We start from the raw sequence: 23,469 nt of genomic DNA, 5'->3' as shown, positions 1-23,469 counted from the left end.
AAAGTCAATTTTAAAACTGCACTGTATTTCTCCAGAGAACTTGCAGTCCAAACATATGCCAAGATCCTCAGGGAGAGTTTAAACCATTTTAGAACATTACTAAAAATTTAGAGGATGGCAATTGTTAAGATGAAACAGTTTGGTTGTTAAGATGAAACATTTTGAAGATTAATTTTTTTCCTCCTCCTCATCATCTGATGATCTGATGTCACATAGAGTTAGTCCAAAGGAAAAAAAAAATCGGAGAACGTAACTTTATGTGCACTCAACACATGTACTTTATTAAGAAAGTAAATCATAAAACTTGCAAATTTCTTAAAGCCCTAAATCAATCAAGGGAAAAGAAACAAATGATTATCTTAAATTTGAATCTCTTAATAACATTTCTAATTTTTGAAAGAATGGCATTATATCATCTACTGCTGACTCTGTTACACTCAAAAAATGTATAATGCCATCATGATTAAAATATATTTATTGGTTATCAATTTACATAAAATGCTACCATGGGCACTGGATAAAAATAACTACTCGGGCAGTTTACTATCAGAACTGATGACACTTACTTGAAGGAATCAGTCTTTGTTATGTGGCACAATAACTAAAAAGGAGCATATACTAAAATATGATCATGAACTCATTTAAAGATAAATGATACAATTGTGGGAGTTATAAAAAGTTTCACTGAAGACGAGTAGAAGTGTAAGGACACGGAAGGTGTCAGCTCTCCTCTGATCACTACACACAAAGACTTCCTGGAAGATATAGGTCTTCCAAAGACATCAGGTTGAAGCAAGGTGACAAAGTGGTGTTCTCTATGATTACAGATTATAGGATTGCCTAGCAGAACGCTGGAAGTGGAAGTGGGATGGCAGAATGGAGGACATCTGGGAGGTCGTAGCTGAAGTTATGGGAAGGGGTGCATAGCAAAACAGACAATGAAGCTGAAGCAGGTGACTAGAATAATTTGAGAGCTTACCACCAAATTTATAGCTTTCCCTGAGTCCCAAGGCCAAAGATAAGTCAAACTTACTCTTAGTTTTAAATCAAGAAACAGAATTAAAATAATATAAATAAAAAATACATCTGAGAATTAGATATATAGACAGTTGCTCTTCCAAAACCATAAAATTTAGTGTGGAAAACATACAAAGTATAGGCAGAACAGTGATTAATATATGAGGTATAAAGAGTAATTCTAATAAAATAGAAAAATGTAAAAGATTAAAATGCTAATTTTGTACTTATTATTCAGTATTTCCACTTGAAAGTGAAAAAGGTCAAAATTAGCTGTGATAGCAAAACAGAGAACATTTGTTGGTTTGGTCATTTATAATTCTATATAATACCACTCCTAAATATTGACAGTAGATGCTAAACTGAAACAGCAGCCAAATCTAATAGACAAGTCTCTATTAATTTAAATGAACTACTCATTCTGGGTTTTTAATTAATATGTAATATTAGTGCATATTCTTTAGTTACAAGTGATAGTTTGATACCTGTATACAATGTATAATGATCAAATCTGGTTAATTAGGATATCCATCACCTCAGACATTTATCTTTTCTTTGTATTAGGAACATTAGGCCTTTTATCTTCTAGCTGTTTTTAAATATACAATAAGTTATTATCTATAATTTTCATACTATGCTATTAAATACTAGAAGTCATTCCTTCTAGCTAACTATAATGTTGTACCTATTAACCAACAGCTCTTTATCTCTGCCTCCCTACTACCCTTCTAAGCCTCTGGTAACCATCATTCTACTCCTTATCGCTATGAGTTCAAATTTTTTTTTTTTTTTTAGCTCCCATATATGAGCAAGAACATGAGATATTTGTCTTTCTATGCCTGGTTTATTTCACTTAACATAATGTCCTCCAGTTTCATACTTGCTGTAGCAAATGACAGGATACAATTCTTTTTTCTGGCTGAATATTTCATTACATATATATATATATATATATACACATACACACAGTATACACACATACACACAAACACAATATATATACAATATACACAAGTGTATAGGTATATATACACAAGTGTTTATGTATATATACACACTATATATATCACACTTTCTTTAACCATTCACATGAACAGTTAGGTCAATTCCATATTTCGGCTATTGTGAATAGTGCTTCAATAAAACATGAGAATGCAGATATCTCTTTGACATACTGATTTTCTTTCTTTTGGATATATATTCAGTAGTAGGATTGGTAGATTATTTGGTAGCTCTATTTTTAGTTTTTTTAAGGAACCTCCAGACATGTCTTCCATAATAGCTACACTACTTTACATTTCTACCAACAATGTATAAGCCTTAGTTTTTTCTCCTAATCCTCACCAGAATTGTTATTTTTTGTCTTTTTGATGATAGCTATCCCAACTAGTTAATAATATCTTATTGTGGTTTTGACTGGCATTTTTCTGATGATTAGTGATGTTGAGCATTTTTTCATATACCTGTTGGCCATTTGTATGTCTTCTTTTGAGAAATGTCTATTCAGGTCTTTTGTCCATCTTTAAATCAAAAAATTTCTTTTGTTATTGAGCTACTTGAGTTCCTTATATATTCTGGCAACTAATCCCTGTCAGATGGATGGTTTGCAAATATTTTTTTGTAAAATTCTGTAGGATGTCTCTTCACTTTATTGTTTCTTTGCTATGTGGAAGATTTTTAGCTTGACATAATCCCATTTGTCTACTTGTGCTTTTGTTGAGTGTGCTTTTGAGGTCTTATCAAAAATATGTTTGTCCAAACCAATGTCCTGGAGAGTTTCCCCCATGTTTTCTCCTAATCGTTTCATAGTTTCGGGTCTTATATTTAAGTTTTTAATCCATTCTGAGTTGATTTTTATATATGGTGAAAATGAGAATCTAATTTCCTTCTTCTTTATATAGGTATCCAGTTTTCCCAGCAAGTTTTAAGAGACTGTCCTTTCTCCAGTGTATGTTCTTAATGCCTTTGTCAAAAATGAGTTGACTGCAAGTGTGTGGATTTATTTCTGGCTTCCATGTTGGTTTATCTCCCCTTTATCAACATATTCAGGTTGTAGTGCACTTTTTCAGTCAACAGATATTTTGTATTTGACAAATAGTCAGCCTTCTACTGTATACAGATTATTTTTAGGGCAACAAAAGACAAAGGAAAAAAATCAAGTCATCTCTATTAGATACCTAAAAAAAATTAATTTTTCATGACACATTCCGTAATTCCTTTCCTTTCTATAGTTTTCTCTCATATATGCATATACACACACTGAATAATTTAAAAAACCAAGTCAATATCCAGGAATTGAACTCAGCTCTGCACCAAGCGGACCTAATAGACATCTACAGAACTCTGCACCCCAAATCAACAGAATATACATTTTTTTCAGCACCACACCACACCTATTCCAAAATTGACCACATAGTTGGAAGTAAAGCACTCCTCAGCAAATGTAAAAGAACAGAAATTGTAACAAACTGTCTCTCAGACCACAGTACAATCAAACAAGAACTCAGAATTAAGAAACTCACTCAAAACCGCTCAACTACATGGAAACTGAACAACCTGCTTCTGAATGACTAGTGGCTACATAACGAAATGAAGGCAGAAATAAAGATGTTCTTTGAAACCAACGAGAACAAAGACACAACATACCAGAATCTCTGGGACACATTCAAAGCAGTGTGTAGAGGGAAATTTATAGCACTAAATGACCACAAGAGAGAGCAGGAAAGATCTAAAATTGACACCCTAACATCACGATTAAAAGAACTAGAGAAGCAAGAGCAAACACATTCAAAAGCTAGCAGAAGGCAAGAAATAACTAAGATCAGAGCAGAACTGAAGGAAATAGAGACACAAAAAACCCTTCAAAAAATCAGTGAATCCAGGAGCTGGTTTTTTGAAAAGATTAACAAAATTGATAGACCGCTAGCCAGACTAATACAGAAGAAAAGAAAGAAGAATCAAATACACGCAATAAAAAATGATAAAGGGGATATCACCATACGATCCCACAGAAATACAGACTACCATCAGAGAATACTATAAACACCTCTACGCAAATACACTAGAAAATCTAGAAGAAATGGATAAATTCCTCAACACATACACCCTCCCAAGACTAAACCAGGAAGAAGTTGAATCTCTGAGTAGACCAATAACAGGCTCTGAAATTGAAGCAATAATTAATAGCTTACCAACCAAAAAAAGTCCAGGACTGGATGGATTCACAGCCAAATTCTACCAGAGGTACAAGGAGGAGCTGGTACCATTCCTTCTGAAACTATTCCAATCAATAGAAAAAGAGGGAATCCTCCCTAACTCATATTATGAGGCCAGCGTCATCCTGATACCAAAGCCTGGCAGAGACACAACAAAAAAAGAGAATTTTAGACCAATATCCTTGATGAACATCGATGCAAAAATCCTCAATAAAATACTGGCAAACCGAATCCAGCAGCACATCAAAAAGCTTATCCACCATGATCAAGTGGGCTTCATCCCTGGGATGCAAGGCTGGTTGAACACACGCACATCAATAAACATAATCCAGCATATAAACAGAACCAATGACAAAAACCACAGGATTATCTCAATAGATGCAGAAAAGGCCTTTGACAAAATTCAACAACCTTCATGCTAAAAACTCTCTAGAAATTAGGTATTGATGGGATGTATCTGAAAATAATAAGAGCTATCTATGACAAACCCACAGCCAATATCATATTGAATGGGCAAAAACTGGAAGCATTCCCTTTGAAAACTGGCACAAGACACGGATGCCCTCTCTCACCACTCCTATTCAACATAGTGTTGGAAGTGCTGGCCAGGGCAATCAGGCAGGAGAAAGAAACAAAGGGTGTTCAATTAGGAAAAGACGAAGTCAAATTGTCCCTGTTTGCAGATGACATGATTGTATATCTAGAAAACCCCACTGTCTCAGCTCAAAATCTCCTTAAGCTGATAAGCAACTTCAGCAAAATCTCAGGATACAAAATCAATGTGGAAAAATCACAAGCATTCTTATACACCAATAAGAGACAAACTGAGAGCCAAATCATGAGTGACCTCCCATTCACAATTGCTTCAAAGAGAATAAAATACCTAGGAATCCAGCTTACAAGGGATGTGAAGGACCTCTTCAAGGAGAACTACAAACCACTGCTCAACGAAATAAAAGAGGATACAAACAAATGGAAGAACATTGTATGCTCATGTGTAGGAAGAATCAATATTGTGAAAATGGCCATACTGCCCAACATAATTTATAGATTCAATGCCATCCCCATCAAGCTACCAATGACTTTCTTCACAGAATTGGAAATAACTACTTTAAAGTTCATATGGAACCAAAAAAGAGCCCGCATTGACAAGTCAATCCTAAGCCAAAAGAACAAAGCTGGAGGCATCACGCTATCTGACTTCAAACTATACTACAAGGCTACAGTAACCAAAACAGCATGGTACTGGTACAAAAACAGAGATATAGACCAATGGAACAGAACAGAGCCCTCAGAAATAATGCCACATATCTACAACTATCTGATCTTTGGCAAACCTGACAAAAACAAGAAATGGGGAAAGGAATCCCTATTTAATAAATGGTGCTGGGAAAACTGGCTAGCCATATGTAGAAAGCTGAAACTGGATCCCTTCCTTACACCTTATACAAAAATTAATTCAAGATGGATTAAAGACTTACATGTTAGACCTAAAACCATAAAAACCCTAGAAGAAAACCTAGGTAATACCATGCAGGACATAGGCATGGGCAAGGACTTCATGTCTAAAACACCAAAAGCAATGGTAACAAAAGCCAAAATTGACAAATGCGATCTAATTAAACTAAAGAGCTTCTGCACAGCAAAAGAAACTACCATCAGAGTGAACAGGCAACCTACAGAATGGGAGAAAATTTTTGCGATCTACTCATCTGACAAAGAGCTAATATCCAGAATCTACAATGAACTCAAACAAATTTACAAGAAAAAAACAACCCCATTTGCAAGTGTGTGAAGGATATGAACAGACACTTCTCAAAAGAAGACATTTATGCAGCCAAAAGACACACGAAAAAATGCTCATCATCACTGGCCATCAGAGAAATGCAAATCAAAACCACAATGGGATACCATCTCACACCAGTTAGAATGGCGATCATTAAAAGTCAGGAAACAACAGGTGCTGGAGAGGATGTGGAGAAATAGGAACACTTTTACACTGTTGGTGGGACTGTAAACTAGTTCGACCATTGTGGAAGACAGTGTGGCAATTCCTGAGAGATCTAGAACTATAAATACCATTTGACCCAGCCATCCCATTACTGGGTATATACCCAAAGGATTATAAATCATGCTGCTATAAAGACACACGCACACGTATATTTATTGCGGCAGAATTCACAATAGCAAAGACTTGGAACCAACCCAAATGTCCAATAATGATAGAGTGGATTTAGAAAATGTGGCACATATACACCGTGGAATAGTATGCAGCCATTAAAAATGATGAGTTCATGTCCTTTGTAGGGACATGGATGAAGCTGGAAACCATCATTCTCAGCAAACTATCGCAAGGACAAAAAACCAAACACTGCATGTTCTCACTCATAGGTGGGAACTGAACAATGAGAACGCATGGACACAGGAAGGGGAACATCACACACCGGGGCCTGTTGTGGGGTGTGGGGAGGGGGGAAGGATAGCATTAGGAGATATACCTAACGTTAAATGACGAGTTAATGGGTGCAGCACACCAGCATGGCACATGTACACATATGTAACAAACCTGCACGTTGTGCACATGTACCCTAAAACTTAAATAATAAAAAAAAGTCAAATTGGTTATCTTCAATTGCAGAACAACTCATTACAAAGAGTTACAACACTCTCCTCTTTTATTCAAGTGTTTTTGAAATAGATAAAAAATGTCAACTGGTTTGATCATGAGAAAGGAAGACAAAACAACAAAAAAATTTTAAAAAGGAAAAATTCTGACAATATGAATTTATTTGTTTTCAATTAATGTGCATTATAAAGCTGTTTATTTAGAGGACTTGCTACATATTAACTTTTCTGAAGTCATGAGTAAAAATGTGAACCATAGTTGAGAAATAGTCACTCCTCAAATTAAAGATTTTGGGGAGGGGATAGATAAACCTAATGAATTAAACATACGTTACCATTTGAAAAATACTAACGTGTGTTTGTTGTTTGCTTAAATAAACAATAAAATACAAAAGGAGTGTAGGTCGTATGCCTAAGGCAGTGAAACAAGGTAGAGTGGTGTTCTGGGAACTGCTAGTAATATGAATGGTGTGAATGCTGAAGTCAGGAAATATTTGCACTGCCTTTTCCTATTCTCCTTTTCTTTTAGTCTTTGATGGATATACAATAATTATATTTTATAAGAATGCCAGTGGTGACGGAAGTGCTTCTCCTAATGCAGAGGCTGTAAAGCTATCAGAAGAGCTTTAAGCAAATGTTATCTGTTTTACAGAAGAAATCAATTACCCGCAGATTGCTTAAACCAGTGACAGGCATGGTAAGGAATAAAATGTGTTAAGTAGAAAAGTTACAGCCATCAACATGTAAGGAATTACATGATATATGAAAGCAATCACTTGTTCAATTTACCTTCAAAACTAAAACAAGTTCTTTGGCATTGGAAATAAGCATGAACCTCTCTCTGAAAAGGGAACAATTTCTAACTCAATGGAAAAAGTACTGTATAAATTTTAGCCAGCAATAGTGTTATTAGGAGCATACAACCACGTTTTCAGAGATAAAGTATGTGAACTATTTAACATACTTATGTCAAAGTAGGCATCAGTTTGTCTTCATCTTCCTGCAGTTCAGCATTATGTAATTTTCCAGATATGCTTGGAATAAAAGGAGTCTGCCAGAAAATGCTCCATACTTTATAACATGCCTTATATTCATATCAAACTGCAAATAATTTTACTACTCCATTAAAACTATCCTAATATATTTAAGTTCTAATATTGTTATCTGTTGATAACACACATTTTATTATTATTAGCAGAAACAAATCCAGAAGTGGACCTTTTTCTTCTGCTTAAAGAAGAGAAATAAATGTATCAAAGAAGCCCTGACAGTTCTAATGCAGGACATCATGCTTCAGATACTCATCAAAACTGTTACTCAGGTGGAGTTGACATCTTGCTCATGAAACAAGGTCACAATTTTTAGTTCTTTTTCCTATCAGTTATTCAGGAATTTTTGCATCATATAAATGAAATTTTAAAATGAATTAATTCAAATCACATGTAACATAAAAAAGTGATTTCTTAATATTGCAAAAACAGAATCATTTTACCAGATGTGCTATTAGAGACATCACAACATAACCATCATATTTCCGTGAGTGTCACTGTGTGCAATGACAGCCATGATGAGAGATACCTGCCTAATGAAGAACTTATGTTTTTCTTTTTACTTTCTTCTTTTTTTAAAACTGAGAAGTGTTTAGAAAAATTTGATCACATGATCTTTTAATAGAATCAGAAGTAATATACCAGCTGGTGCATATCATTCTTTTATGATATTCTAAGGGAGAGTTCTATTCTGATTTAATTTTCTTGGGAATAAAATATGTATATTCAGATTTCATGCAAGTCAATTGTCCTTAATGGACAAATGCTAATGATAAATTTAAAGTACAACATTTTTGTAACATTTGTAAGTTAAAAATTTTAAGAAGAGTCATACTAGTCATTTTTTATCCACACTAACACAGAAAACAATATTGTGAAAATTCCCAAATGAAAGACATTGCTATCGCTTTTTCCTCTGCAAGATTATCAGGTTGATATAATGATGTCCTACTGATTATTCACCACAGACCTTCCAGCAGGATAATGCATTCTTAAAATATGAACTTGAAACTAAAATATTAAATATGCATTTCCTCCTCCTATAGGACATGTTGAAATGCCACATGCTGTTGGTGAGAATGACCCATAAGTGTTGGATTTTCTCCCCCTTGCTCTTCTTTTCCAGAAACAGTTAGTGCGGCGTGCAGTGAACCAAATCAACAATGTGATTCAAGCTGTCTCCGTAGCTTCTTGGCAAAAGAAAGGATAAACTATAAAAACTCCCCTCCTACAGCTTTCAGCTCTTGCTTCCCACACTTTAACATCTTCTGTCACCTCTGGCGCTGTTACTGACCCATGCTAAGCTAAACTAAAGGATGATAAGTTTGCTGCCTCTGCCCTTGTCCTGAGGGGCTGCACATTATCCTATCAAGTATCAGTAGCCATTTCTGTGGGATATTTGTCACCCCACGAAGGCCTTTGGAACAAATGAAATGGGCAGCGAATTACAAAAATGTCATTCTCTAAAGGAAATGGATGAAGGCTTTTGTTCTCCAGTAATAAATAGATGCCATAGGCTTATAACACTATTTTTATATTAAATTTGACAGGGTTACTATTTCTAGCTCATTACGGGAACAGCTTGAAAACTATTTCTTTCTGTACTTTAAAAAATAATGCTGCTTCCCCCTTTTCTTCCTAGTAATAAATATAAACAGTATCTGGCAATAGATACTGGAAATCATAGATCATGATTAATTTGAAGTAACTTTTGCTAATGTTTGTTTTAAAAACATACAAAAACCATTTTTAGGGAGAGATTTTGGACTATAAATGAATTATGTAAGAGGTACCTATTAATGCATTTTAAAAGTCTGATTTATATGTATTCCTTCTTTCTTTATAAATCACAAATATATTACTTCCTTTTCTCACTTTTCTCACACATTATGGTTTTATAGGGCACTGTGATAAATATGCCATAGACAAAGGTCAAGCAAAGGATAATAACTCAATTCCTTAAATGAAAGCTTCGAAGTAAATCCTCTGTGTTTAACAGCAGTATACAGGGGTCAAGATGACAATGTCCCAGACTTGAGAATAAAATGTGTGTTAATATCTTTGAGCATCAGTACATTTGTTAAATGGGTATACTTGGACTGACATACTTAGGTTTTCTTTGAAGTAGAACTTTAGCGAGATACCTAATTCATGATAATAAATTAAATACCACCACATATTTTTAAATATACTTAGATTGTGTAGTTTATCAGGTTGAACTGAGTATTTTCATGGTAATTATAAACTATTTCCAATAAAATAGGCATCTTTCTTCTACAGCTTTACCTACACAATGATTTTGGAATTGAGCTACCTTTTACTTACTACACTTATTTTGCTAAATAAAATTTGTAAAATAAAGTATTAAAAATAATTCATTGGAATTTTTCAGTGATAGTTAATTTGGCCCATTAATGTATTGGTGAAGACTGTTAATAGTTGTGAAAATTATTTAATAGTGAAACAAATGATCTAGACTCAGATTTTCTGATTTTACATCTTAATCATAGCATCTGGGTTGACATAATGTTGAATGTCTTAAGTTTAGTCAGTATATATGTCCATATTTTTATAGAATTGATTAGCAAAAAGAGTAAAAACTGGTCAAACCAATTCTAATTTTCAATTTTTTAATTTTTCTTTGCTTCTTAACATGAGAATGCATGCCTAGCTTTGTGAACTCTCTGATTGTATAAGCTGCGATAAAGGCACTAAGGAAGCCGAAAGTTCTACAAAAAATATCAAAGCATGTCAGTCCACATCTATCCCTTTAACACATGTATTGAGGCTCAAGGGTAATAATGTACATTTTAATTTTTAGCCAGATCACTGTCGTCTTGACTCCTGTATACTGCTGTGAGCTACCCAATACCCATCCTCTAGTGTCTTACTTCTGACAAATGAGTCTCCATTTCTTGAACTAAGAACTCTTTATCCTTCAACATTTAACTTCCTTGGCCAAAGCTAGTTAGTGATTCTTCCATAATAAGAGAGGGGAACGTGTTTGAAAAATACATAGGAAGAAAACTATAAGAACAATATCTATTTTGAAGAATGAACTTTTCTCAAAAAATGAAGTCTAAAAAAGAAAACCCCATTTTTCTTTGCAAGTGGAAAATGATGACTGGTGTTCTCCATGTTTATGTCACACGTATAACTGCTAAGTCAAATATGGTAGATTAAAAAGACTTTCATTAATTGAAAAATTATTAAAACATTGTAGTTGGTTATCCAGAAAGTTGGAGTGATTTCTTTTCTGTTGATCTTTAAAAACAGAGTAGACTTCATTCTATATTATTTTATATGTGCTGTCTCATCCACAAGAAATGAAATGTAGAGTATATATGATCATTTTGTCATCTGAATACTTACCTAAAATTTGGCTTCTATGTTTACTTCACTTTTCAATTCAAGATATTTCTCAAAGGCCACCAGTTTTCTCTTATCCCATGTAAAGAACATTTTTAAATAAATTGATTTTTATCTCCTTGATTTGTATTCTTTAACGTAATCAACAGGTTTAAAACTGAGCTTCTTATTTCCCAAAATATCTTCCTCCTGATTTCCTCATTGTTACACCCTAGGAGGCAGTAAACAGAAACCCAGAGCACATAAGTGGTGTTGTGGGAAAGACCATAGGAAAGAATGCTATACTTTCTTCTAAGAAAAAAAAAGAAATGACAATAAGCAAAAAGAAATGAGTTTCCCCACCTACTGGTGAAACTGAAGATTGTTCAGCCACATTTGAGACAAGGACTTCATTTCAGAGTAAAAAATCAGATATGAAACTGTATAGACCAGCAAGATATGAAACGGTACAGACCAGCAACCACTTGACAGCCTGTGGAGCCTATAAGAGCAGAGAGAAGGGCAAAAAGCGTATGGCGGCTGCAAAGCTGTGGTGGCCTAATGAAAGACTTTCTATATCCAGGGCTTTCTTTATCTAGTTGACTGGTTGATGGGCACCCAGGATTGGCAGAACAGGGTGGGGACTAGGAGCAGTTCAGTGTATTTTAGCAGTTCTTTGGTAAGTTAATGAATTAGTGATCTTTTTGTGAATTAAATAAGTTACTCTGAGATAAGAGAACCTGTCTTTATATGCCATGTTTTATGGCAGAGAGGGCAGAAAAAGTTACAATATAGCAATCTGGGAATATTTTACAAAATGAATCACTTGGAAAACTTATTTTTATTAGTGTCAGATCATTTACATCAGAGACACTTGTGGCACTTGAACATTTAATATGACTAAATCTAGCTAATTATTCTTCAATATAGGAGAAGAGGAAATATATGGAAAACATAAAAAGAAAACAATAATTTAGAGTTTGAAGAACTAAATTTCCTAGAATAATCGAGTCTAAAGAAAAAATATAATTTTTCTTGTTCTTCTTTTTAACAAATGAGAAGAATAGCAGGTTAAATTAGACTTTCTTTCATAAAACAGCTATTAAAACATTGTAGAAATTTTCTCTAAGTTTGAGTAACTTCCTTTTATGTTGATCCTTAAAAGTAGAATAAACTGTATCCTATTTAGTAAATTCTCTTCTGTCTCATTATGCACACTTCCCCTTTCAGCTCCTGTGTAGTCAGTTAGCTAGTCTTCTTAATTTAGATCTTTCAATATTTCTAGTATCCATATATAATTTTAAATTTCTATCACTTTTATTCTAGCTTAGGTCCTCAGTCTCTTTCTTTCTTAAATAGATTGCTTCCAAAAAAAAAAAAAAAAGACATCCAAAAGTGTTAGGCTCACCTCCACTCTCTCTCCACTCCTACTGTGCAGCATTATAAATGAGTCTTCATAAATTCTCCCCCACCCAACAAGCCTCAAAACAGTATAGTATGACATTCAGACTACTGCATCTCTCATGATCTTGGTGAACTTGGCCAGGTTGCTTAATATCTCCAATACTTTGTTTATTCAGAAAAGCAGGAGAGGCTGGGTGCAGTGGCTCACATCTATAATCCCAGCACTTTGAGAGACTGAGGCGGTTGGATCACCTGAGGTCAGGAATTCAAGATCAGCCTGGCCAACATGGTGAAACCCAGTCTCTACTAAAAATACAAAAATTAGCCAGGTGTGGTGGTATGCACCTGTAGTCCCAGCTACTTGGAAGGCTGAGGCAGGAGAATTGCTTGAGTCCTTGAGGCGGAGGTTGGAATGAGCCTAGCTCATGCCACTGCACTCCAGCCTGGGCAACAGAGCGAGACTCTATCTAAGAAACAAAACCAAAACAAAAATGCAGGAGTAATAATATAATAAATAGTACTTCTTTCAAACTCTTGATATTTTGAAAGTACTTACATTTTTTGTAAAACAAATTCCAAGCTTTTGGTCATAGTATGTTCCCTTCCAAGACAGAGACTTTTGGTAGATGTGTTACCTAACAACACCTAAACAATATGAAATGCAAAATATGTTATCTGTGGAATATGTTGACATTTAGAACATGTATTCAATATTATTTAAAAACTTTTATTTCTAAAATGATTTATTTTTCTTTAAAATCATTGTATACACTAGCTTTATCACTTTATATTTATATGCATATGTTATATAAGTGGTTTGAAAGTATAAGTGGTTTAAAAATCATGTACATTGGAATGGATCTAGGTGACTTCTTTCTATACATTGTTTTCTAAAAAGATGGAACTAACAGGTGTTTATGGAATCTGGGAACCGTTTTAACTAAGACATTCAAGAATTAGTGAGATACTCTAAACACAGCTACTTTAAATGCCTTTTTTTATAGCAACATCAGTATCATTTTCGTTAAGAACACTGTAACTACTGCATTTACTCATTCCTGGGGAATAATCATGAAGGTTGATTTTTATTGTCATCTTAAGTTTCAGATGATAATATTAAAGTGGAACCACAAACTAATGCTGTTAATAACATCTAGTAAAATGAAATGTCGTTTAAACCCATAATGCACAATTTTAAAAGGGAAGCAAACTACTGATTTTAAATGGTGGGGCATGTATTGATAAAAGGTGGCTCAAATGACTAATCTCTTTAAAGTTTACTTTCCAAATATAACTTTCAGCTTCCACACAGCAGCTATCATTGGTTAAAATTGCTTTGCAAGATCAGCCATAAAATGTGTATTATATATACATTTAATATAAACAGAATTCTTCAAGTTATAATATATTAATTAGCTACATGATAGAGCAAGGCATGATTAGATTACTTATCGAACTAATTTAATTTGCACAGTGGCAGCTAATTTAAAGGAAGCATTCTGTTTTCAAGCTTGTTTTTAGAAATTGTTATGTAAAAATTATTAATCTGGGATTTGAAAACAATCTTTCTCCCTCTCTTTCGGAAAGATAATTTGTGATAGAGTACTTCTATATTTGGTAGCTAGAGACAGAAATTTTTTTAAGGATAAGAATAAACTAGATGATGAAAAACCTTTGGAATAAAGTGAATCCTACTTCCTAAGATTAGCATCAGATTTTTATCTCTTTATACGCTTTTCAGGATCTTTTTGAAATCAATGGGAGATCTATTCATTAGGGTGGGAGAAAATACACATAAAGTGTGTTGCTGAGATATACTCAGAACAAATAAATGGAAACTAAATCCCACTTCCCACAGCCAAACATGTTTGTTTCTATACTCATCTATCCCTAAGAAGCAAATATTCCACTGGGTCCTAAAAAGCAGATCAGAGACAGAGTAAAGTAATAAAGGTCCTTGATCCAAAGAGCAAAGTGGGCCTAAACTAAACTATTACACATAAAGACAGGGTGGAAAAAGTATTTACCAGATTACTAATACATTTTGAGACTGATGTAAAAATGGCCATGAAGAGGCTCATTGAAAAGAACACATAACCCAATTGCTTTAATGCTGACAGATAAGGAACAAAACTTTGTCACATAAGAGAGCTCCAACTGAAGATAAAACTATTCCACAGTTGTGACAGATATATTTTACAACATGTCTAATCAAATAATAATATCCAAAATCCAAATATTTCAGTGAGTTCAGCAGTGGAAGTGAACAGTAAAAGAAACAGAAGGAAATATGAAACCTCTTCTTCATTAAAATTTAGTTATAGATGCATAAGGTAAAATATATTCCAATTCAACAAGCATTATTGTCCTCACCAATCCATGATCACCCTGTTACTGGTATGGCTCTCATATTCTAAGCATAAATGATTCAGGAATAAACAAATTTGTTGATCACTTTTATCAAACAGACATTTGCCCAATTAGAAGCCATGCTGTCCACATGATATGTGTACCTTGAATAGTTCTCCAATGAAGAAACCAGTATATAATAACTGTACAGGCAAAGCTCTGAGCCACATTTCAGTTATCAGAGATTTATTATTTTGTGCCAGGAATTATTCAGCCTCAATTACATCCTATGTGGTTAGTATACTTCTTCACCAAACAAAATCACCAAAATTTACCTATGAAAACATCAGTTTCTAATGTATAAGATTCCCACTGATGATTTTAGCCAAAGGTATAAAACCACTGGCCACTCAATCCCATATAACTCATAATATAAGCATAGGTGTATTCTTCTCAGACAAGAATTTCAGTTCACATATTCAGGAATGGTGAAATGTATTAATTATGTTCTGGTTTAAATTTTTATTCTCTTAAGTAAAAAATTATGCTTTAAGGGCCTCAATTTAATAGAAACTATTTAAGCTTCACATATACATATGTTTTTCCTTCTGTGTTTTGTGTTTCATACTACAATAAAGAAAAACAAAATACTTTAGAATTAATTTAACAAATAAAAGGATAAAGCCCTGAAATTTAAGTAGAAACACTGTCACTGCTTTATCTGTTTTTTTTTTTTTTTTTCTTGCTGGAGTTACTATTTCAAGTTCACACTTTGATGTTGAAGTACAGAAACTATTTAGCTTAAAGTGAAATGATTAAAGTAATTAATAATATGGAATTGGTATAATTAATGTGAACAAAAAAACGCTGATATTCTCATGTGATTTGTAAAACAAACAGACTTTATTGATAATTTCAAAAGAAGCTATTTCAGAATGTTTTGGAAAACTGCAGAATCCTTAAAATGATCATGTATCTATGCAAAGTGGTGGCTCAGATCTACAAGTTTAAATTTAAAATAGGACATTATTGTTACCCTCACACACATATTTTGATATTTAATAATTTAAGATTGCATTTTCTTCCATATTCTTTTAACAGACCACAGGTCTTTTGTTTGTTTTTCTATTATCTCATATGTGTTAGTAGGTGAATCACATAAGAAGAAATTTATTTCTCCTTCACCTGTTTATATCTACAGGAAAATGATAAGGTAAAAGCAAGGAGTAAAATAGAAGAAAGGAAAAAAATGTGTGTGTTGTGAATAAAGAAAAAAATAAAAATATAAGCAAGAAACCTAATAAGCCTCCATAAATCAAGCATCTTGACTAGCATACCCACTTCTTATTTTTCTTTTCTTTTCTTCATTTATTTTATTGTCAAAATGATTATTTATGCTGCCTAGTCATTCATACTTCTTATTCCTTATGTCCTACACTACACCAATCTGGCTATTTGCCATGCACTAAAATTCTGGATTCTGCATTAATTAAAAAAACTTTTGCTATTTTGCTTCCTTAAATTAATTCTCAAGTCTGATACTTCAGTTCTCCTCATCTCCCCAATTATGTTGAAGTAAAAATAAGATTTACAATGGTTAAAATACAAAAAACTAATTCTTCCCAAAATGAATTATCAAAAGGCTTGACGAAATAACTGGATTTTAATTTTTAACAGTAGCTTACAACTGCCTATCTTTTACCTTTCCATAGAAAACTCACAAATGGGAATTTTCCATATGTTCTCTAGCCTCATGAAGGCATTTGGTTAACTAAAAAAGAATCATCTCATGAATGGTGCGGAAAATGAGTACAATGATTTTTGCCAAGGGAGCAGCAACTCCAGGATCTTTCAAAGTAGCAGCGAGTGGAGAACATGAAGTATGCTACCCATGGCCTTGACCAGGTTCATTCAAGGCAACTCAGGAGGCATGAAATTTCAGACACCAAACTATGTTCAGTTGGATACCGGATATGACTGAAGTGACCACGCTACTACGTGTTCTGGCTCTCTGAGCAGCTTATGTCATCAATTTGTTACTTGTAGGGTTTGAATTGTGCCTGGCACCAAATCAATGCCCAATAAATCTATGAGAATAAATTTTGATCAGAAGCATGCAGTCATCAAGAAACAACCCTTTGCTTGATGTTGAAGAATTCAGTTATCATTTTCACCAACCAGATGCACCCAGAACAATCAAAATACTTCACTTTGAGAGGCTTTGATAACAAACTAGAACTTTGAGGAATGCTCTTTATTGGACCGACTTTTGACTCAGGAGGAAAAAAAAAGCCTAATTAATGAACTCAGAAAAAATGAAGACAAAAGAAACATAAAATGAACATATGGCCTTTTCCATGATACATGCTGTTATTTTACCTGTCTTCTATTACTCTTATGTGTTATTCATCTTTCTTCCAGATTTGCATATTTCTCCATTTATACATAGGGAATTGGGGACTTTTAAAAGTTTTTCCCTGTCTCTGATGGATTGGACGATGTTTGCAATTCTAGGAGACATCTGATTATTCTTTCAAAATAAATTTATCAGAAGGAGTTTTGTTCTCTAAAATTATTGTGATTCCAGAATTATCTTCTGCTCTTCTGCTAATAGATCTCCTATCATTGTTTGGTTAATTTATTGGGAAGAAACTTGACGTCCTGATGTAATCTTCTTTGTCCTGTGTTTTCCCAACCATGGTCATTATGGGAGAGGGTGACGGGACAAAGGGCTGGGAAAGAGGGAGCCCTAATGTTAAAGCTAAAGTTAATGTTAAATTTCAAAGAAGAAACTTTAACTTCTCCCTAATATTAAGAATACTGAGAATTGATACTCACCTTTTTTTTTTAATCAATGTGTCTGAATTCTAGCTATTCCAAACTCTACTTTTCAAGTTCAGAGAAAAAATTTTTTTTAATCTCATTTGGGACATCAACTATTGTAACTGTTGTTATTTTTAAGATCTGTTTAGCCATTAAGCTACATTACAGTAAATGCAAATATATGAAGAAGAAATGTAAGTTTTTATTATTAAGAATAAAACAATGAGAAACTCCTGAAGTAAATAAGTTAGGCTGTTTCCATCCTAAAGGATGAGCAGCTAGCTTTCCTACCCACTAATGGGCTATTTTTGACCTGACTAAAACATTTCAGTATCCCTCTCATGTCTACTCATCCACAAAGGCTTCCCCCACCCCCATACCATTCCCATCCAATGGGCTGTGTGCCTGATCTGCATGCAATATTGTCCGCCAGCATGAACGATTTACAATGGGCACTTTATTTCTATAATTTAAAAGAAAGAGAGAGAGAGAGGGAAGGAAACAACTCCTGATGGAAAATATCATTTTTTCCTTTCTAATGGATAAGTAATAACCAGGAGATTTCTGAAAAGCTGTCCGGGGTGCCTGTCAATGCTGGCAAAATTTCTGGCCCAGAGAAATATATTCACAAACAGCCCCTGTGATTATGACTTACAGGCCCCTTTGGAGAAAGCTGCTCAGAGAAGAAGCGGAGAAATTATAAAACTAGTCTAAATACTTGGCATGTAGAATTCACTATCCATCCATACATATAGTTTTGTGCAAAATAAAATATATGTTTGAATAAAGCTCAAAACAACATATATGAAATATATGGTTACAAGAATTCCACAATGAAATGCCATTTCAAAAGATGCCAAAGGGCTGGAAATCAGCAAATGGATGTAAATTAGATCAGGCTTTGGCACCTTGCAAATCCATATTCCCATCAGCCCCAATCCTTGTGCTCCAATTTAACTTGATTCTGAAGATCCTCTTTGTGGTTTGATTTGGAACCTATTTCCTCTCTTTTGAGATGAGAACAATAAGGGAGGGGAGAAAGAGTATGTGAAGAAAGGTAACAACAATTTACTTGAATTAGGGATCATTTTGCTTCATGTTCCCTTTCAGTCCCTCCTGCCCTTGCATAGATCTTGGCAATGGTTGCTGTTTCAGTGCCAATTTAGTAAAGGCAGTGGGCATCGTGCTGGAGTAGAGAGGAACAGCACAATGTCTCCAAACGGGAACTGTTTGTCAAACACCAGAAGCCAACGGGGGAAATTAGGAAAATAGGGCTCTCTGCAACTATTTTTTTTTTCCTACAAGGGGTTAAAGCAACTGTGATAACTCAAATCAGAGCTTTGCTCTACATGGGATTTCTCTTAACAAGGGCTGTCCAGGAGCAGGCTCCTCTGGCCGATTCCCTTGGGAAAACTCTGCAATTTGGGCATAACTTTCCTCTAGGCAACTCTCAGAGTGCTGTTCACTTTGCAGAACATGAAAAACGTATCTCCGATAAGCAAGGAGCTATGTGTGTGCTTAAGGTATATGAAAACTATGTGAGATCCCTCACATGGATTTAAAATGAAAATGATGAATGCAGCATTTGTACAATTTCCATACACATAGTAAGTTTCTTGGATAAAAATTAGAGTTAAAGTGGCAATTTGGCATCCTGTAGAAGAAACATCTGGTTGGTTGACTGCAATTTCATTTGTGAATCAGCAGTTTTGGCACTGTACAGACACAATCAGAGAAAAATTTTATGACGTTGTCTGAGCTTATTTGTGCTTCATTTTAAAACACAGGCAAATGTCCAAGTGTGATTGTGAGGTGATAGTGATATAATAATAACTTAGTCTAGTAAGCAAATCATATAAATACTAATTTTGGTCATATTTACAGTCTGCAGGGTATTTATATATGTATTATATCATTTGGTTCTCTTAATAACCATATGAGGTAGACGAGATATTTTTAACTTAACAGTTGAGAAAACTGAGGCCACTGGAACTTTTTAAAACTAGAGCTTTAATCAAAGTCATCTGGTTCCAATTGTCATTCTAATTTCAACTCGTTGTGGATAAGGGGGTATGCTAAATTGAAGAAAGAATGTTTTCATGCCTGGTTGGGGTTGTACTTTTGGTTCAGAAGTGGGAGAGCAAAAGGGATGAGATACAATCTCACAATTCAGAATCTGCAGTACAATAATTACAGTGTGTGTTTGTGGGTATGGAGAGATGCCATATATATTTATGTAAGTGTGCACATTTGCATTTTGTGCATGACCATGCCCTACAAATACTGATCAGTACTCGCAAGTGACTTACAACTCATTAGTAGCACTAGTCTAAGCTGTAGCAGTAATGAACACCACCACTGTCATTTTCAATATTTCCTGGATAGGAGACAACTCACCATAGGTGGTGAGTGTCTACAACCTCTGAAGATAGAACCTGGATTCTCAATCTTCATATTTCAAAAAGAAGGTGATCCCTCTTTTTATTTCAATGGGTTTGTGAATGCACCATTTTCACTTTTTAAAGTTCTAAAATATCCAACCTGTTTTTCGTTTGTTTTGTTTTTAAGACACAATGTTCTATGACATTCTGAACATACTGTGAAACTCAGACTGAGTGGAAATTTAGTTTGCTATTGGCTAATAACTTTTTCCTAGTGGCTCAAATCAGAAGATTCAGGAAGGGGACTCCATGTGTGTGTGCCTAGAAGCACATAAAAAGCAGCAGTACCTGTGCATAATAAAAATAAGGAGATAATGGTAAATAATATAAATGCCAGAAAATATGGTTAGTTTCATGGTCTTGGTTCTTAATTTTTGCCATTTGTTCTGCTTTAAGAATAAAACAAAGAACAAGCTAATAGCCAGGGATTAATGCAAGAAAGGTGGCTCTTCCCCAAACATTCTGCCTTTTTAGCCCACTGTCTGGAAAACGAATTGAGATTTGGGGAACTCGCAGTGCTTTTGCATTTTTCTTCATTAGGAAGAGTATTTGTGAAACAAGCTCCAAATTTTTGCCATTCATGATTCCTGGCCACAGGGTGATATTCTTCAGTGACACAATCTTCAATGTATATGAGGCAGAGGATCATTTCTTATCCTGAGCACACGACGTAGCTAAGACGCAGCTGAAACCACCCCTCCCACACTCTCCACTTCAACAACAGCAGCTCATTATCAGAAGCACGTTGTAAAGGGCGGTGCAAGCACAAAAATCAATCTGATTGCCTGTATAGCTCTGCAAAATCATTCCAAGGGAGAAAAAAAAATGCCAGAGAGTAAGGAGAAAAGGGGCTAGGAGGGTGGAAAAGAGCAGGAATGAGGACATAAACCCTCCAAGGTCCATGAGGACTGAAGTTTAATGGCTGAGTGCTTGTTTTGAACTGTGACCTGAGGTTTGGCTGGGCACTAACAGTGGCATGCCTCATCAGCCACTGTCATAGCCACCCCAGGGTATACCTCCAGCAGGGAGTCAGCTCCATATCCTGAATTCTCAACTACCAGCTACCCACTGCCTCCTCCGCACGCACTGCTGAGACCCTGCCGAGAAATCAGCATGCAACCCAAGGAAGCATCCTTTCCTCTGGAATAAAAATTAATATTACTTGTCATATTTCATGTCTGAGCTCTTTTCATGCTTTATCCTCTGGTAATGAGGGCTAAATTACCAATATTAGTAGATTTTCATGGCTAGCACAGAAAGAGCTGTTACCAGAATAAATGTTTGCCTTGCTTCTGTTGGACACAGGCTTTGCTAATGCAGCTTTGCTAATTATTTCTAAATAGGCAATAATCTGCATCCCCTAGTGCTGGATAGTGGATTGGCCACGTACCTGCTATTTCCCTTATTTACATGTTTTACAACTTTATCAACTACACTAATTACACTCTGAGCACTGTTTAAAATTTTCTGTTAATAGAGATACAATGATGCACCAGAGGATGTGTATTTATGCCATAATTGCGCCTCTGTTCCTACGATGCAGTCTCCAATTAGCTGTCTACGGTGGCACAAGCAGCTGCCTGATATTCTAAAGCAGTGAAACATCTGCACGGCGGATGATACGCTCACATGGATTTTTTTTTAAGCCTAGAAATTTACACCCAAGGGAGTGCAGACAAATAGGAGCCTGTCATGTGTAGGGATGATTAGAAATCCTCACCATGGCAACATTGGAGCAGCCATGTCACAGAGTGAGGGGACACATGTCTAGATGAAGGCGCTAAAAACATTTGCCATTTTTTTTTAGCTTCAGTCTTCCAAACTTCCCTCCCTCCCCCTTTCTCTTTTTCATAGTCTTCTCTTTGCATCTAAAGCCAACCAAAACAGCAGGTGAAAAGGCCAAAGTCTGCAGCCATGCAAGGCATATGACATACGGGATCTAGTGTTAGGAAAAACAGTGAGCAATCAGAAATGTTAGACCCAGGAAATGTGCTGGGCCAGGAATGGGAGGGAGTGTGTTTTGTTTGAAAAATATCATAATAATTATTATTTCTTTAAGTGGTGGATTGTGTTAAGAGCAAGAGGCAAGATAGAAAATAAATATTAGACAGAATATAACACTTGAGGTACCTTAGTCAAAAGATGACACCTAATTTAAAATTTCCTTTTAACCCTCATTAACAGTTACAATTTCTGCATGAACAGTTGGCTAGCACACATTAGTGAGAGTAGGGAAGGCACACAAATGTCTTCTAGTCTGATATTGAATATATTTCTTAATGGCTGCTTCTTTCATAAGCCTGCCCATATAAGGACACTACATGGATGTATTTAATTACACATTAAAAAAGCCTTTAAATCCTATAGGAAGTTATGATGGAAATGCAAACATATATCATTGTGCATTCTAGAATTATATTGATTTGTATATTATGCTAATTATAATTTTGTTAAGAATAACATTGTACTGGCCTATGATTTGACCACATAGGCTTCAAAGATGCCTCTCATGATATTATATGTTTTGGTCTACATATTACCTTAATTCCTGTTTGAAAATACCAAAGTTTAAGTTATTAATTTAAAAATTGGTCTTCCAAATAATTATTATATCATATGGTTATGGTAACACTTCACAATTAATAACGAAGGCATGTTTAAAAGTATTTAATTAGCAGGGAGCTGAGAGGTGAAGGGGGCTACTAGTAGAGAAATAATTAGGGTGAAAATCCTTTAATACAAAGAGTAATTATAGGTAGGAGCAAAAATGTAACATATGTGCTAAATTATAAGAGTACCACAAGCAATGTGAATTGCATTAAGGTTCAAACCATATCAGTTAAAATCAGCTCCTGTTCTGTGACAATGGTCCCCTTGGTAAGGCACTAGCTTGTCCATACTTGTGTTACTTAACATCACTTTGGGCTGCTACCTCAGAAATGCCAAGATGTCAGGGTAAGGTACAGATAATTCTATCACAACTGGAGTTCTTCTGGGAATAAATCTCAAAAATGTACATTTAAAAAATCCTTTAATTCATTCCATTGAGAACAAAGACAATATTAGGAAATGCTATAGTTAAATAAATACTTAGTTTATTTTTGGAAGTATACATGTATGCATATGCATAAGTATACATATATACATACATTCATAAAGACTGGCAATGCTTTCAAAATAACTGCATAATACTATATG

The 23,469-nt window shown here is 34.8% G+C and overlaps 1 long non-coding RNA gene across 13 annotated transcripts in view; it reads right to left on the bottom strand.

Annotated features, from left to right (window-relative positions):
- LOC100992117 (uncharacterized) overlaps positions 1-23,469 on the bottom strand; it is an 843,804-nt gene that overhangs the window by 388,700 nt on the left and 431,635 nt on the right. Inside the window, exons 9-10 of one of the 13 annotated variants that reach the window (XR_010112484.1) lie at positions 13,215-13,303; positions 11,279-11,486 (exon numbers count right to left, since the gene is read on the bottom strand). The exons of the other annotated variants lie outside the window; for them this stretch is intronic. This is a non-coding gene — a long non-coding RNA (uncharacterized LOC100992117). The remainder of the gene's footprint in view (positions 1-11,278; positions 11,487-13,214; positions 13,304-23,469) is intronic. 13 annotated transcript variants of the gene reach the window in all.

Source organism: Pan paniscus, chromosome 5, assembly GCF_029289425.2.
Source record: "Pan paniscus chromosome 5, NHGRI_mPanPan1-v2.0_pri, whole genome shotgun sequence".
NCBI classification, from domain to species: Eukaryota; Metazoa; Chordata; class Mammalia; order Primates; family Hominidae; genus Pan; species Pan paniscus.
The sequence above is the reverse complement of the archived record's forward strand: the minus strand, read 5'-3'. Positions and strand labels throughout refer to the sequence as shown.